This window comes from Bos grunniens, chromosome 5 (assembly GCF_055505025.1).
Source record: "Bos grunniens cultivar Pamir isolate PY7600 chromosome 5, Bosgru_T2T1.0, whole genome shotgun sequence".
Taxonomy (NCBI): Eukaryota; Metazoa; Chordata; class Mammalia; order Artiodactyla; family Bovidae; genus Bos; species Bos grunniens.
Window position 1 is genome coordinate 114,520,097 of NC_141169.1, and position 16,128 is coordinate 114,536,224.

General features: G+C 52.3%; 1 protein-coding gene and 1 long non-coding RNA gene across 6 annotated transcripts in view; one reads left to right on the top strand and one right to left on the bottom strand.

Annotated features, from left to right (window-relative positions):
- The window catches only part of TCF20 (transcription factor 20), a 193,434-nt gene that overhangs the window by 85,498 nt on the left and 91,808 nt on the right, over positions 1-16,128 (bottom strand). The window contains exon 1 of one of the 5 annotated variants that reach the window (XM_086403115.1): positions 8,258-8,590. The exons of 3 other annotated variants lie outside the window; for them this stretch is intronic. The gene's annotated coding sequence lies outside the window, so the exon portion shown is untranslated. Of the gene's footprint in view, positions 1-8,257; positions 8,591-16,128 lie in introns of those variants that run through there. One more of the 5 variants, XM_086403116.1, reaches the window with a different exon arrangement.
- LOC147373187 (uncharacterized) lies at positions 7,675-14,478 on the top strand. Its single transcript, XR_015164598.1, has 3 exons — positions 7,675-7,896; positions 11,311-11,422; positions 12,282-14,478. It is a non-coding gene; the product is annotated as an uncharacterized LOC147373187 (long non-coding RNA).

Genomic DNA, 16,128 nt, shown 5'->3' on the forward strand with positions numbered 1-16,128 from the left:
GAGAGAAAAGGAGGAATGGGATCTGAGAAGGTGGTTAGATGTTAAAACCACGTACGCAGGAGGGAACAAATGGAGGAGAGTTTAAGGAGTATGTGTTAGTTTTGGACTTACAAAGCTCAAGCTACTGATGAGCTATCCAAATTGCAGCATCAAGTAGGAGGAGTTGGAGGAGCTAGGAGTCTGGCTGAGATATTAACATGATGGTCATCAACTTATGGGCAATCATCAAAGCCTGGTGATATCTGAGAGCACCTGGAGAGCGAGTGCAATGAACCAAGAGGATCCAGAGAATGCCAACAGATAAGCAAAAGTGGAGGAACAAACCACGGAGGTGGAAGAGACTGCTGAGAGAACGACAAGTGTCAGGACAAAAAAGCCAATGGCCCTCCTTTGAGAAGCCTCGTATGACCATTTCAGTCAGAATAATACGTCTTGGTTCAGTTCCATGTATTTCCCCATTAGAGCACTTCCAATAGCCCTGTTTTAACTGCCCTTCTCTACTGAGCAGATGGCTTCCCTGGTGGCTCAGTGGTAAAGAATCTGGCTGCCAAAGCAGGAGACTCCGGTTTGATCTCTGGGTCGGGAAGATCCTCTGGGGTAGGAAATGGCTACCCACTCACTCCAGTATTCTTGCAGGGGAAAGTCCATAGACAGAGGTGGGCTACAGTCCATGGGGTTGCAAAGAGTCTGACACAACTGAGCATGAGCACTGAGCAGATCTTTGAGGATGTAAAATCAACAGGATTGGCAGGAATCAGTCAGTAAGTTCAGTCACTCAGTGGTGTCGACTCTTTGCAACCCCATGGACTGCAGCCCGCCAGGCTTCCCCATCCATCACCAACTCCTGGAGCTTACTCACACTCATGTCCATTGAGTTGGTGATGCCATCCAACCATCTCATCCTCTGTCATCCCCTTCTCCACCTGCCTTCAATCTTTCCCAGCATCAGGGCCTTTTCCAATGAGTCAGTTCTTTGAATCAGGTGGCCAATGTATTGGAATTTCAGCTTCAGCATCAGTCCTTCCAATGAATAGTTAGGGTTGATTTCCTTCAGCATGGACTGGTTGGATCTCCTTGCAGTCCAAGGGGCTCTCAAGAGTCTTCTCCAACACCACAGTTCAAAAGCATCAATTCTTTGGTACTCAGCTTTCTTTATTATAATCCAAAGTAATGTCTCTGCTTTTTAATATGCTGTCTAGGTTGGTCATACCTTTTCTTCCAAGGAACAAGAGTCTTTTGATTTCATGGCTGCAGTCACCATCTGCAGTGATTCTGGAGCCCCAAAAATAAAGTCTGTCACTGTTTCCATTGTTTCCCCATCTATTTGGCATGAAGCAATGGGACCGGATGCCATGATCTTAGTTTTCTGAATGTTGAGTTTTAAGCCAACTTTTTCACTCTCATCTTTCACTTTCATCAAGAGGATCATCATCTTCACTTTCTGCCATAAGGGTGGTGTCATCTGCATATCTGAGGTTATTGATATTTCTCCCGGCAATCCTGATTCCAGCTTGGGCTTCCTCCAGCCCAGCATTTCTCATGATGTACTCTGCATATAAGTTAAATAATCAGGGTGACAATATATAGCCTTGACATACTCCTTTCCCGATTTGGAACCAGTCTGTTGTTTCATGTCCAGTTCTAACTGTTGCTTCTTGACCTGAATACAAGGTTTCTCAGGAGGCAGCTCAGGTGGTCTGGAATCAGCTCTGCTCTAAAGGAAATCAATTCTGAATATTCACTGGAAGGACTGATCCTGAAGCTCCAATACTTTGGCCACCTGATGCAAAGAGCCAACTCACTAGAAAAGACCCTGATGCTGAGAAAGACTGAAGGAAGGAGGAGAAAGGGACGACAGAAGATGAGATGGTTGGATGGCATCACCGACTCAATGGACTTGAGTTTGAGCGAGCTCTGGGAGATGGTGAGGACAGGGAAGCCTGGCGTGTGGCAGTCCATGGGGTCACAGTTGGACATGACTGAACGACTGAACAACAAGCTCCGCTCCAGTCAGTGTCTTGGCACACAGCACGGTGTGGAATGCTTCAGTGGGCAACTACCATTCGCCTATAGCTGGTGCACTCCACTATATACTTTTCCTATTTTATTTCCTTTTCCCATCGGCCCTGAGGAAGATGTATCTCCATTTTACAGACAAGGAAACTGTAGCTCAAGCAAAGTGCCCACGCTCACTCATGCTAATAAGTGATGGAGCCAGATTGAGGCCACACGTTCTCCTTCACACTCGTCTGCCCATCACATAGACTTCCTACAGCAAGAACACCCTTGCACATTACTGCAAAAGGGACACAAAACCTGCCCCCAGGCAACTGACCCACCTGAGCACTAAGGCAGGCAAGCGCCCAGGAACGTAGTCCTGCTCAAAAACCCCCACTCTGATCAGGCGCCGTGGATGATCTCCAGGCTTCCAAAGGAACACTTTAGCTTAGGCTGCTTCCAAACATAAAAGTGAAACCTTCCCTGAAACTGAGGTCGAGAGGTGAAAACCTTAGGACTGTCAGGGCCTTACCTCTTTTGAATTCTAGAACTCACTTTTAGCCACGTATCAGAAATTTCTCCCTACATCTAAAGGGCCTAGCGTGAACTTCACAACTAATGCTAAATGCGGCAGAACTCCATGTCATCCATTCCAGACCAAGATAAAATGAGGGTGAGATTATGTCTTGGTGGGCCTAAGGAAACCAACACTGTGTGTGTGTGTGTGTGTGTGTGTGTGTGTGTCTGTGTGTGTGTGTGTGTGTGTGTGTGTGTGTGTAAGCAAAAAGAGAGCAGCACAATTCTCTTTGTCCACACTCTGCTTCCCAGGTTGATGTGTGTCTTTTCCCTGACTTCTTAAGACTGGAACTACACAGGCTTTCCCCTAAATGAGTACATTACCAACCCAAGGCGGCCTTTCTTTTTCTACTCAGGAGCGAATGTTAACGACCAACCCTCTGTTCAGAGCATGGGCTACAGTGGAAAGAACACCAGCCTTGCTGGCAAAGAACAGGGTCCTAGCCTTGACTGTCAATGTAAAGCTACATTAACTATGGGCAGGTCACCACCTCCCTGGCCCCTTCCCTGAGCTGTAAAAAGGTTGTAAAGTGCTAGACGAGACGATTTCTTTCATCTCTCTAGATAACTACCAGAGAGCACAGAGAGGGTGGGTGCAGGTATCTGGGTGCCACTGGCTGGCTGGCAAAAGTGCGGAGGGCGGAGCCTCCCGGCCGTGGACAACAAAGCCTCTGACTGCGCTGTCTCCTCTCCCGCCAGTCCCCACTCTCGGATACCCCTGTTTCCTCCACCCCGCTATCCCACCCAAGGTCACTTGAGATCTTCTCTTTGAAGCAATATCTAGCAGAGTGTCCTGCATACAGATATCACTAATTTTTGCTAGCTTCAGTTGAACTTTTAACCAAGTACAATGACTGTTAACACCGCAATCCAACTTCTCAACAGAGAAACATAAACATAACTAAATGCTGTTTCTAATAATACCCAGCACTCATCAATGTAACAACACATCTCGGCGGTTTTGCTTTTTTCTTTTGCGGGGCTGGGGGCACCGTGCACGGCTTTTGCAGGATCTTCATTTGAACCCACACCCCCTGCAGTAGAGAGCAAAGCCCTAGCTGCTGGACCACCAGGGGAATTCCCTCCACATTTCTGGGTTTTATCAGAACAATTTCAATAAAGCACACACATTTCCCTTTCTTGCCCTTTATAAAGTACCACTAATAATCCCTCTCAAGTTCTCTTGACCCAAGTCCCCATTTACAAAGCAGAGATACAAACAGAGGGAAGACTTCAACCCACCACTTCTATTCTTTGGATTAACTCCTCAGGATGTTCAGGACTAAAGCAAATCACCTACTTTGTTTAATGCCACTTTCACCCGTCCCACAGACCCAGTCTGACTGCCCTACTGGCAGACCATTCTCCTGAAGAGGGCACATCTTTATGACTACTCTGAGCAGCTTCCCTTGAGTCACTATCACATTGTCTTTTTATTCTCTTCATCACTATGGTCACTGCCAGACACACTTACTTACTGTCAACAGTCCGTCTCCAGAGCAGGCTCCTTCTCTATCTTGCCCACCACTGCACCTTCCATGTTTTAGAACAGTGCTTACAAATGCTTGTCAATGAAAATTAGAACATAGAGAACCTTAATGCATGTTTAGGGATGTGTTGGTCAAACACACAGAAAACAATCTTCCAATCAGGCTGATACTCAACTGTTGCAATAACTTCCACCCTTTCCCACAGAACAGCTTACATATGCAGACTGCAGTAAGGATATTTTCCCCTGTAGCTAATGTTTTCTCTTTCTTAACTTTCCCACAATGAAGCATCAGATAACAAGCCACAGATACACCAATAAGTCACTTTATGGTTCATCTTCCTGCTGGGCCATGCACATTACCTACAAAGTAAATACAACTCTAATGCAGAAAGTACTGATCATGTTTGTCAACATGAGAATCTTCCCACTCATACTGCATGTACCATAGGTATTAAGACGACCTTCAAACCTAATAATAAAAAAAAAACCTATTCAATCTAAATGCAATGTGACCAAATTATGCTTTATGAAAGGCTTGATTTCATTATATTTCAAATGTATGACTTTTATGTGTACAGTTCTGCTCCGATATAAATAGCATTATGCTGTTTCCCTTTATTTTGTTACTTTTACCTCCACAAAATGGAAATGAAGGCACACAGTCAAAAACCCCAGAAAGATCTAACGATCACCAAGGTGTCTTGAACACAAGCCCCCATGAGGAAGAGAGCTGAAGGCATACTGGGGCAGGGCTGTCTTTTATAAATGTACATTGTGAATCCCATCTGGCCAAAATGAGAGCAGGCACCAGATAATGATTCCTGTACATTGTAAACCAGTAACACAGACAGGAAGGGAGACAGCCTCTTATATACTGCGTCACTCTTTGAGCTGACAGAAGTTTTCAGCTCAAGACAGAATGGCAGAACTGGGTATGAAAGAGAAACTTTTTTGATTAAATCTCAGGTGCACCGGCAAAACTGGTCAGGTATGAGGAAAGTGAGATTTTAGGAAACTCGCAGGGATCACTAAATCACAAGGCACAGCCTTCCTGAGTCCAGGTTTCAAATCATTGTAACTTTTAAATTAAAAAAAAAAAAAAAGGAAAAGATGAAGAAGGGAAACACAGCAGTAAATTTGGATTCCAAAGCCAATCCACTAGCTGATTTGTTTCTTGAGCTGGCAGTGAGCTATAACGGACCTAACAAAGGCTTTGGAGTCAGGGGGACAGTCACAACCAAACCCTGACCCTCATCAGCTCCTTGACCTCTCAGGAAAAGAAGAGGTGATATATCTCTCAGGTCTGCTGGGTGGATTTTGAAAGATAAGTTAAAAAGCCTTGGACAGAACATACTGGGGTATTTCTGGTTTTGTTTTTCAAAACAAATGCTCTAGCATCCTTTCTCTCCTTAGAAAGAGAAGGTTGAACTTAGAAGTCCAACTCTAATTTCTTGATCTACATTCCACTACACTTTATGAAGGTTAAAAAAAAAAAAAAGGTTACAAAATCTAAAATCCTTATCTCCTGACATCTTACCGCCTTGGCAACCCTCTCTCACAAACGTATACACAAATAAACATTTCCTCCTTAAGTTTTATAACTTTTCCCTCTTAAGTTACAACAAAAATGTAAATTTATGTGAGTAGGTAACTGTTTACAATTTAAGTAACTGCAAGGTTTTTAAAAGCCCACACAAAGCAAGGTCATAATTCAAATACCAACATAAATTGTTTATTTTGGAAAACTCCAAATAGTCAATCTGCACAGCCATATAAAAGCATCTACCTATGTGACAGACCTGATGTGAACACACAAGGAAAACTCTACCAATCCGTCTCCAAGGTGAGCATTATGAGCATACCTCCCAAAGCTGTGACCCTTTTTGAAATGTGTGCACAGGAAGAATTAAAAAGTGGTCTAAGAAAGACATGTCACACATTAGGCACATGTTCTTCAAGAATCCCAATGCTGGAAATTTAAGACAAACAAGACCAACCTCTGAGGTTGGTCCAGAAGGCCTAGCCAGTCAAAGGCATGGCCTAAGGCCCTCACACACCATAAAATCAGTGAAATTAATTGGGGTTCTTCAGCATCTGAGAGGAAGCATCCAGCTACCATTAAGGAATAAACTGGGGATGCAAATAATTAGTGCACCCTGAGGTGATAGTTAATTCCACTAGCATGCCACTTCACAGGAGATGTTATAGAATTCCACTTTATTCCTTCTCTGAGAATACTAAAGCTGGAAATTTAGAAAGTTAGCCAAATATCCCTGGAAGGAACTTTAAATAAGATCCCTTCATAATACTCTGCATAGAAAGATCTTGGATCTCCTTGAAGCTAACCAACACACAGAGAATCAAATACACATTATCCACAACTCCAAGTAGTCAGATGATGACTGAAAAACCTTTTCCCTGATAACTCCTTCTTGCAAAGACAGAAAAAAATACAAGGCGCATTCAGCCCAGGCTAGAATATACTTTCTGTGAAGCACAGAACAGCATCTAGAATTTAAGGAAAAACTGCACCCTGACCAAGTCGTTCACTCTGTCGGAATACAGGCTGAAAACTAACAGATGAGACAGGCTTTTACAAGCCAAGTAAGGAACAGTCTGCATGCATCTCCCAGGAAGTCACCTACCACTAAACCAAAACCACAAGACAGGAGGGACTACCTAAAAGCCCTGTAACGTTTGACCTAGAAGGGAGCCTTTATTGAACCAGACAAAATTGAAGCGTTGGGGAGGTAGGTAACTTGGCCAGGGTTATAGTTTACTTGGTGGCAAAGCTGGAAGTAGATTCCTGGGTTTTCGTTCAGGGCAGTTTCCCAGTTCAGCCAGCTGCCACTCCCTTTAAGATCCTCACTGAGGGTCTTAACTGAGGATCCTCCCTTTAACTCCTCACTGAGGCTGTTAACAGAAAGGTCTGATTATCATTCAAAGATCTGCCTGTTAGATAACAGCTCGAAAATTCCATCCATTTTACAGAAGTTATCAGAGACATCTAATCTTCGCGAGGTGGGGGGGGGGGGGGGGCGGTATCCTAATTTTGATCTGTCCCCTAAGGGCAAACTAAAGGGATGCAGACAGGGCTAGTATCCACAACCACAAATACAGACAATAACCCCACCCACAGGCCCAGGAAGGCGGCCGCTCCTCTGCGCCGCCTCCCCACACCCCCGCCCCGCACCCCTCAACTCGCTAAATTCCACTCCCATCCCGGCGCACGGGAGACATTCCACCTCCATCCTCTGCCAGAGCGGGCTGGGCCGGACCGGCCGCTCTCCTTCCACCACCACTCCCCACCGTCCCCACACCCCCCCCCAAAAAAAACACGAGCCGTCCGCTCGCACACTGGGGACCACCGGCTGCAACACCCACAGCCCTGCTCACCGCGGCGGGGGAGAAAAACCCCACGCAGGAAGGGTATCCCGCGCTCGGCCCTCCGCCCCCGGGGGGGCCTGGGACCTTGAGCCCGGCCAGCCGGTACCTGCCCTCCGCCCCCAACAGGCGAGAAGCAGCCGCGTCCACATGGCTTCAGGTGTTCACATGGCAAGAAGCGGGCCCTCTGCCCTCCCCGCGGCGGGGGCGCGCGACGGCTCCCCAGCTACGCTCCCGCCCGCGGGAGCCCGGCCAGCCCCTCCCCAAGCCCGGCCCTCCGCCTGCCCGCCTGCCTCGCCCCCAGCAAAGCGGCGAGAGCTGCGGGATATACCCAGGGCTGCCAGGGGGCACCCCCCAACCCGGGACGGGCGGCGCTGACCCCGTCGACCCCCTGGGCGCCGCCCGCTCACATCCGCCGCCGGTGCACCCGAGGGCGCAACGAGCAGGTACCGTTCTCCAGGCAACCTCAGGCCAGGACCGGTGCCCAAGCCCGGTCAGACCGAGACCCCCACCCCCCACCCCCGCCTCAGCGCCCTGATGATGCCAGGCCGGGCCCTTTCCCCTCAGCGCCCGGAGGCCAAGGCAGGCCGCTCCTCTCTGCACTCCCGGGTCCGGTCGGGCCGGCCCCTGAGCACCCCGAGTCCTGGCCTCGGAGTCCGGGGGGCTCGGCGCACTCTCAGGTCGGGCCGGGCAAGGACCTCTGTCTGCCCCCAGCCCCGGAGGCCAAGACACCCGGCCTGGCCCCCCCCCGCAAGCCCCTCAGCCCCTGACCCCGGCCCCTCCCCCTCAGGCGCAGGCGGCGGTTACCTGCGGGAGCCCCCCGCCCGGTCCCTCGGCCTCAGCCGGGGGCGGGAGGGGAAGGAGCGGCGGCGGCGGACGGCGCCGCGCGGGGTGGGGGTGGGGGAAGCCTCCGCTGCCTCCAGCTCGGGCGCCCGGGGCCGGCGGCGGGGCGGGCCGGGGGGCCGCGGCCCCTCGACGCTCGCTCCGGCCCGCGCGCTCGCGCGCGCTCGCTCGCTCCCCGGTCGGGCGCGCCTCAGGGCGGGCTCCCCCGGCGGAGGCCGCGGCCGCCTCGCAGGGGCCGAAAGCCGCTCGGCTCGGGGTTTTTTCTCTCCATTCTCCCAACACACAGGAAATAACAGAGCGTCAGGTGACGCCGGACGGCCAATCGCGGGGCTCGGAGCCGCGGCGCGCGCGGGCGGGCGGGAGTGGGGCGCGCGGCGGGGGCGGGGCGCGCGGCGGGGGCGGGGCGCCGGGGGCGGGGCCGGCGGGCGCGCGCGTGCCCACCCGCGTGCGGCCGCGCCGAGGCCTGCGCGCGCCTGGCCGGAGACCTCCCCGCGCCCCTTCGACGCCCGCCCGGCGGCCGGGGTCGCGCTGAGGCGGCGGCTGGTCCCCCTCGGCAGCTGCGGGGTGCGGCGCGCGTGTCTCGCCGCTCACCCAGTGCCATCTTGGCCCGCAGATCCCGGCCGTCCTGGGAGTGGCCGCGATCCAACTTTCTGGGGAGTTGGTGGCCCGGAATCTCTCCTTGCGATTTCTGGAGTTCCCTCGGAGCCGCCAAAACCAGGATCGCGCCTCTGGCCCCGCGTGGGGAGCCCCACCCGCGCGGGGCCAGGGGCCCTGCTCTCTCACCCTGTAACCTGGCTTAGGGGGGCCGGCTCCTGCCCGCCCTAGCGCCCTGCGGGCCCGCAGGCCTACTTCCCTAACCGCCCTCCACCCCTTGGCGCCGCGTGTCCTTGGATGAATGACTTGGGCCCTCTTGGGACTCAGTTTCCTCCGCAATAAAAGCAAGGATGAAGAGGCCCACCAACCTCGCCTGTAAAATAGATGCTCACCAAATGCCAGTTGCCTTTGCCTGAGGCAGCCTAAAAAAAAAAAAAAAAAAAAGCTGCCACGCCTGACTGGCTGGACCCAGGGTCCAGAATTAATTTGGAGATGAGGTGGAGGATTTGTGGCGCCAAGGCCTCGGGCCGTTCCCAGCCTTCTTTTGCAAATCTCATGTACGTTTTATGGAGCAAAGGAATGGTTGACTTTTTTTTTTTTTTAAGAAAATTTCAGTTGGTAAAACAACAGGAGATGTTTCTGCTGTGTGACCCACTGTGATCACCAGTGAGATGACCAGTGAGGGTCGGTTGTGTTTGGAGTGCTTGTGATCCCCTCTCTCGCTCACGCAGAAACCTGGTCAAATTCTCTCCCCACTCTAGGCCTGTTTCTGGTTGGTACAGTGGGAAGGAGGAGCATGTGGACTAGATGTCCCTAACGTTGACTAAAAGTGCTAATTCTAAATTAGGCCCCCATCTGCCCTAGATGTTAAGGGAGTATATGTGGCTTCCTTTCCTGGAGCAACCTGACTTGAAAGTAAACTGGAATTGGAAGAAGTGGGCAGCAGGTGGAGGCTGATAGGAAGCAGGTGTGGCCTGGGGTGCAGTTTCAGTGTATTTGAGGTCCACAGCTCCCCAGGGCCTGGCTGTGCTCTTTCACCTCTCACCCCACCTAGACAGAGGCATTAGCTTTGTCTTGCCCTGGGCCACCAGAAGAGGATTCTGGCTGTGGCAACATCTGCTGCCAGCAAAAGGATCCAAAGCAGGGCCTGAGTTGCTGCTGGCACCCCAGGAGGATGTGGCTGGGAGGGCCGTGATTTCTCCTGGCTTCTGTCCAATCATACAAAGTGGGGGCTGGCTCCAATGTGGGTCAGAGCTATTCTTGGACACTTGGTCCCCCAGCACCTCCTGCATGCCAGGTGGGGTGCCGGTCTCTTCCGGGGTAGAGATTAACAGGCCGCCAAGCCCTGCCCTCTGGCTGTTCCCATTGTTCTGTGAGTTTCATTTTCAAATTCTTTGGCACCAAGACTTAAAAGACCAGTGCTGGCTTTTGTTTGAGTCAGAGCTACAGAGGCAAAGAGGGAACTCTTAGCACAGACCCATGTTTTCTGGACAAACACAGAAAGATGTGAGAGAGCTCCCATTTGGTCTTGGGAGCTCCCTCAATTTCTTGAGGGAATTCGTGAAGAAAAGGGAAGCCCATTTCCTAAGTCTCCTGCCCTCATCCTTCTCCCCTTCCTGCCCCTTCTTCCTCCGCCCCTTTGGGTCTCAGACTGGGGGACCAGAACATGAAAGGGATGGCGACAAGCCATGCAAAGCCTCATTCAGAAGGGAAGGAATGCAGACAGGTAACTGAAGTCCAAGCTTTTGTTTGTTCCTGCCTCCTGTCCTGAGACTGACCCTACAGCCCCCTCCCCCGCCACTGTGGACCCTGCTGGAACAGGGCTAGCTAACCTCCGACCTGGAAACTTCCCCAGTCCTCAGGCCGGGCCAGCCTGGACATCTTCCCCTTAGTAGCCTATCACTTTTCCTTCCAGTATCATCTGGAAAGAGAACATGTGTGGGCATTATGACCAACAGACAGGCTTGGGCTGTGTGGCCTTGGACTACTCACTTCACCTCTCTGAACCTTGATAAAATGGGGATAATGTGACCTCACTCATAAGGTATTATGGGAATCTAAAGAGATGCATAAAGAATTCAGTACAGTACCAGGCACACATTAGCAATAACAACAGTTCTATGATGTGGACAGACAAGCAGACGGGTTCAGAGAGCCAGCCAGTATGGTCAAGACCCCTCGTGGCCGGCGCACAATTAACGGGGTGTCTTTGATCACATTAGCGTCTTCCACTGTTCTCTCACCGTCTCATCTGGGAGAATCCGGTTTTTCCTACCACACTTGAAGAACAGTAGATTGGTTGGGGTTTTTTTTCTTTTTCTCCCTCTCTCTCGTCTAACCCAGTCCCCTCGAAAAATACTCATTGAACTGAATCAGTGGTTTCAATTCCAGAAGCAAAATTAATCCTTTCCCTCCTCCTCCAGCTCCGAGATGGCTTTTGGAAACCCCGTGTCACTCCCTTTATTACAAACTCCTCTGCCCTCCTCCAGGCGCCTGAGCCACTCCGGGATTACAAATGGAGCCTTCTGCCTCTAGGTCAGTGATTCCGCTACCATCTGTCAGCACGGATTGATTGAGGAGACTGGCCCTGCCCGGCGTATCAGTGACTTGTGCGAAGTGAGCCGGGTGCGGCGCCTTCAGCGGCAGGCGGATGTCCTTCCTCTGGCTCCCTGGCTCGCTCTCGAGAGCACACGTACCGCCCGCCCGCACCTTTATCCTTCAGTGGGCCCCAGCTCTCCTTCCTCTTGGGAGGGGCCTCCTGCCAACTGGAGAGGAAGGCGGAGGCCTCCTGGAACTCCTGCTCGCAGGCCTCCAGGAGAGGACTTACCAAAAAAAACCTCCGCTTACCGGAAGTGGGGGAACCCCCCCCCTACCGGCATCCTGCGGAGCCTGTCCCCAGCCAGGCACTTTCCCCACGCAGAGCGCAAACAGGAGGGGTGGCCAGAACCTCTGTGGGCACGCCTTCCTTCCACACAGAGCACCTGCTCTGTGTGTGAGGCTGCGGGCCCTGATGGAGGGAACGCAGACCTCAGACAGGTCTTTCCCAGGCAAGGGCAGGGCATGCAGGGAGGCCCAGGGGGTGGGGACAGTTCCAGATAGATAGTTGGGGGATCCCAAAACGGAGCCGCCTGCGGACAGCAGTTCCCAGAACTGTGTGCAGCGCAGGGCCATGGGAACCAGAGATGGGGGTGCAGAGGTGGGCAGGGGTGGGATCTACAGGGCCTTGTATCTGGGACACTTGGTTTCATGGGGTCTCCCAGTGACCTCTGACCCGGAGATCTGCCCCTCAATCCTGCCCTCGCCCTCATTCCCCCAGGGCCTAAGTGGTGGCCTCATCCTTGGCCCTCGCTGGTTGCACTGGGCTGTCTGTGCTCACATGCATTCTCTTCCACAGGACTGTGAGCCCCCTCTGCTTCCCTGGGGTCTCCGGCATTCCAAGGCAGGGCCAGGCACCATCACCATAACAACGATCCCATTAGAAATGGATCCCCAGCCCAGAAGAATCCAGGCTCACTGGGAACAGGCACTGTGGGTTTGCAGCGACACGATGAGGTTGGTACTGTTCCCATCTCCACTTTACAGATGGAACCATTGAGACACAGAGAGCTCTACGGCTCGTCCCAAGTCACACCGCTCAGAAGAGGCCAAGCCGGGATTGGAACCCAGGTCTTTAGAGGTTGCACTCTTAACCACCAGGTTTCCCAGCACTCGGTAAACACAGGAAAGATGGACAGACACAGACAGTTGGTGGGCCCCAAAGTGTGCAGGCAGACGGGGAAAGAGATGGGAGGGGACACAGCAGGGTGGGCACCAGCCTTTCCCCAAAGTAACACTGTAAATCCCTGGAGCCTGGGCAGTTTGCAGGTGTTGGACCCTCAGACCCACACCTGAAAGACCAAGGCCTGCCCACCAAGCGGCAGGAGCTGGGCATCAGTGTACTCAGAACACCGGAGGAGACGCAGCTAAGCAGCGGGAGGCCCCTGTCACAGGACAGATCACCCTTCAGCCCACTCCCCACTCCTGCCACCCGTGGCTTGAGTCTTCCTGGGAAGTCCCTGGCATGGTGGCCCAGCACAGGGCACTGAGCTGGGGGCCTAGCCTGGTGTTACTGACGTGTGTCCTTCAGCAAATTATCTGATGGCCCTGAGTCTCATTTCTTCAAATCAGAACGGGTGGGAAGAAGAGCGAGTGGTCTGCCTGCCTCAGGTCCCTTACGGCAACCTCAGTCACTCCTCCCACCCCCAAACCTTATGAGGCAGGGATTGCCATCCTCACAGTGCAGAGCAGGAAATGGGACACACAGAGAGGTTAAGAAACTTGCCCGAGGTCACACAGCTAGCAAGCCGCAGAGCTAGTCTGAACTCAGCCTTCTGGCAAAGTGTTAAACTGAAGATGAAACAACTTAACAATAGTCTAAGTGACAAAGGCATGTTCTAAGCGCTTCACCTGCGTTAACTTGCTTAATCCTCACCAAAGCTCCATGAGGTGGATACTATTATTACCTCATTCCGAAGATAAGGAAACTGAGTCACAAGGCAGAGACGAAATCTGAACCCAGGCGGGTCTGGCTGCAGAGCCCCTGCATGGCTTTATCACAGGCGAACAATAGGGAGGTTCCTTTCCATCGGGATTATTTCTGCTTGAAAGCTCAAGACTTTTAGCCCCGTCCCTGTTGGGCTCCACGGAAGGCAGTGCTGCATGCTGAGGCATGCTGGGAAAAGACTTTGTTCCGTCCTGTTCTGTTGACACGCTCTTCACTTTAAGCCTGAAACCCCAGCTTCCTGCGAAGATTTCAAACCGTGGAGAAAATCTTCAGCCATGATAACAGCCACGGCTTCCCGCGCCTCCCGTGTTCCCCGTGCCTGGGGCTCCGTGTATGTGTCCTCACCCTTGACCCGTCACAACACCCAAGTAGCCCCCCGCTTCACAGCTGAAGACACTGAAGCCCAGAATTGCTAACAAAATGCTCCCCCTCCCCCCCGGCCAAAGCACACAGCTGCCAAGTTGCGGCTCCGCGTCATTCTCGAGAATCCCGGATCTTTGGATCGCATTGGCCGCACCCCGCCGTGCGGGGCACGGAGGTGGCCCTGGTGTGCTGGGCTTCGATGGAGATGCTGCTGTTGCTCTTCAACCACACAGTGTCACAACTCCCGGGCCACAGGGAAAGCACGGGGACACAGGTGTGGGAAGCGTGGACATTAGCATCCGCTCCACTCCACCTCCCTCCAGGGACTCAGGCGTGGCTGCCCCGAGGTGAGAGCCTTCTGGAAGCAGTCCCGCCCTATGAGGCTCCACATCACTGTCTGCGTCTCCCCAGGAGCTCACAGCATAACTCCAAGGCACATGTGTGATGCCGGGGAAATAGAAAGCAGCCAAGTCAGTGGATTCTCCAACTCCCAGCTGGTCCTCTGGATGGCAGCCTCTCTTCCCGGCCCACCCCTCCCTGCGGCAAACTCATTACATTTCCAGAAGCCAGCTTTGACCCTATCCTCCCCCAAACCTCGGGCTCAGAGGTTGTCGGTGGATCCCAAGGAGATTTCAGAATTCAAGTAAATTCTCAAAGCCCTTGTCTGGCCCCTGCCACCTCTCCAGCCTTCTCTCACGTGTCCCATCCTGCTTCTTTGCCAAACCAAATGAGTCGTGTCCCCACCGTATGCCTGTCTGCCTATCCAAAGCAGGAAGCCCTTCCCTCTTCCCTACAGACTGAAAGCATACCCTCTTTCAAGTCTCACGCAAATGCTACCACCTCCATGAAGCCTTACCTTAACACTCATCATAAATTCATTCAACAAACAGTATTTGAGCCCTCACCATACATGAAGTCTTGAGCTCAAAGGTCTCTATTGTCATGGATCCCCCTGGGATAGTCCATGTATAGTCCCCTGGGATCATTAGAGCAAAAACCATCACATAATGAATCATTTAGTAATAGCCACGAAAGAGACACAGAAGATGCAGGTTTGATCCTAGGTCAGGAAGATCCCCTGGAGGAGGAAATGGTAACCCACTCCAGTATTCTTGCCTGGAGAATCCCATGGACAGAGGAGCCTGGTGGGCTGCAGTCCATGGGGTCGCAAAGAATCCGACATGACTGAACGGCTAAGCACGCACGCGCGCACAATACACATCGATAAGAAAGCGGGCAGGCGCACAGAGGGTATGTAATAAGAGCCGGGTCTTGGGGGATCCAGGACATTTGAGCTGAGACCTGCAGGACAGATAGGAAGTTGCCAAGCAATGAGGTTGGAGGAGAGAGCTCCAGGCAGTGGGCACAGCACAGGCAAAAGCCCTCAGGCAGGAGGGAGCGAGCAGATTTCCAGGAAGGGAAAGGAGGCCAGTGCAATTCAAATGAAATGAGTAAGCTGGAGGTGCAGCTGGAGCAAAACAGTGCAAACCACGAAAGACTTGGGGACTTTATCCCAAAGGCAAAACGAGGAACTGCGGAAGGTTTCCTAGCAGAAAAAAGAGTCAATGTTCATTTATAAACAATCCCGCTAATTGCTCCATGGCTGAGTGTCTTCTGAAAAGCCCATGCTTTGCATCCAGCCACCCCTGACCCTTGGCTGTCTGGTCATTTAGGGGTGGAGTTTTCAATCCCTTCCTCCCAGACTGAGCTCTCAAGGGTAGAGCTGACCTCCAGTTCTCCAGCATCATCCCCCGTGTGTGGAGCTGCTCCAAAACCGTTTGTGGAATGAGCTAACGGACATGACACTTAGCAGCTTTTCCCCTGGAAGGGGCCAGGCTACCTGGGGGGCCTTCCACATTCTCTGGAAATCACAAAATTCAAGGGTTTCAGTGAGGTCACTCCTCAGGGAGCCCTTGCAAGTACAGTCGGCATCGCACTGAAGCCCACGTCCAGGGCCAGCACCCAGCAATGACACCACACAGGCGTCTGCCTGTGACCATGTCCCGAACGACCAGAAATAGAACCGAAAGAGGTGCTTTCGAGCTTACAAAGCACATTTCACACGCACAGCCTCACACAGGGTCAACCCTCATGGGTGGATTCGGTTCCTGGCCTGTTTTACAGATGGGGAAACTGAGGCCCAGTCAGGGGAGGGTCTCTGAAAAGTCATCTCAAAGCCAAGACTGAAACCTGACAACCATTCAGGCTACGTATGGTCCCCATGAGGTTAAGAGAGCGTTCCGGAAACTTCTTTTGAAAAATGCTTTAAAGTGACATATTTCATCAGGATGTCTGTCACGCCAGCAGTGGGAGCCAACACACCAATTCTCGCAAG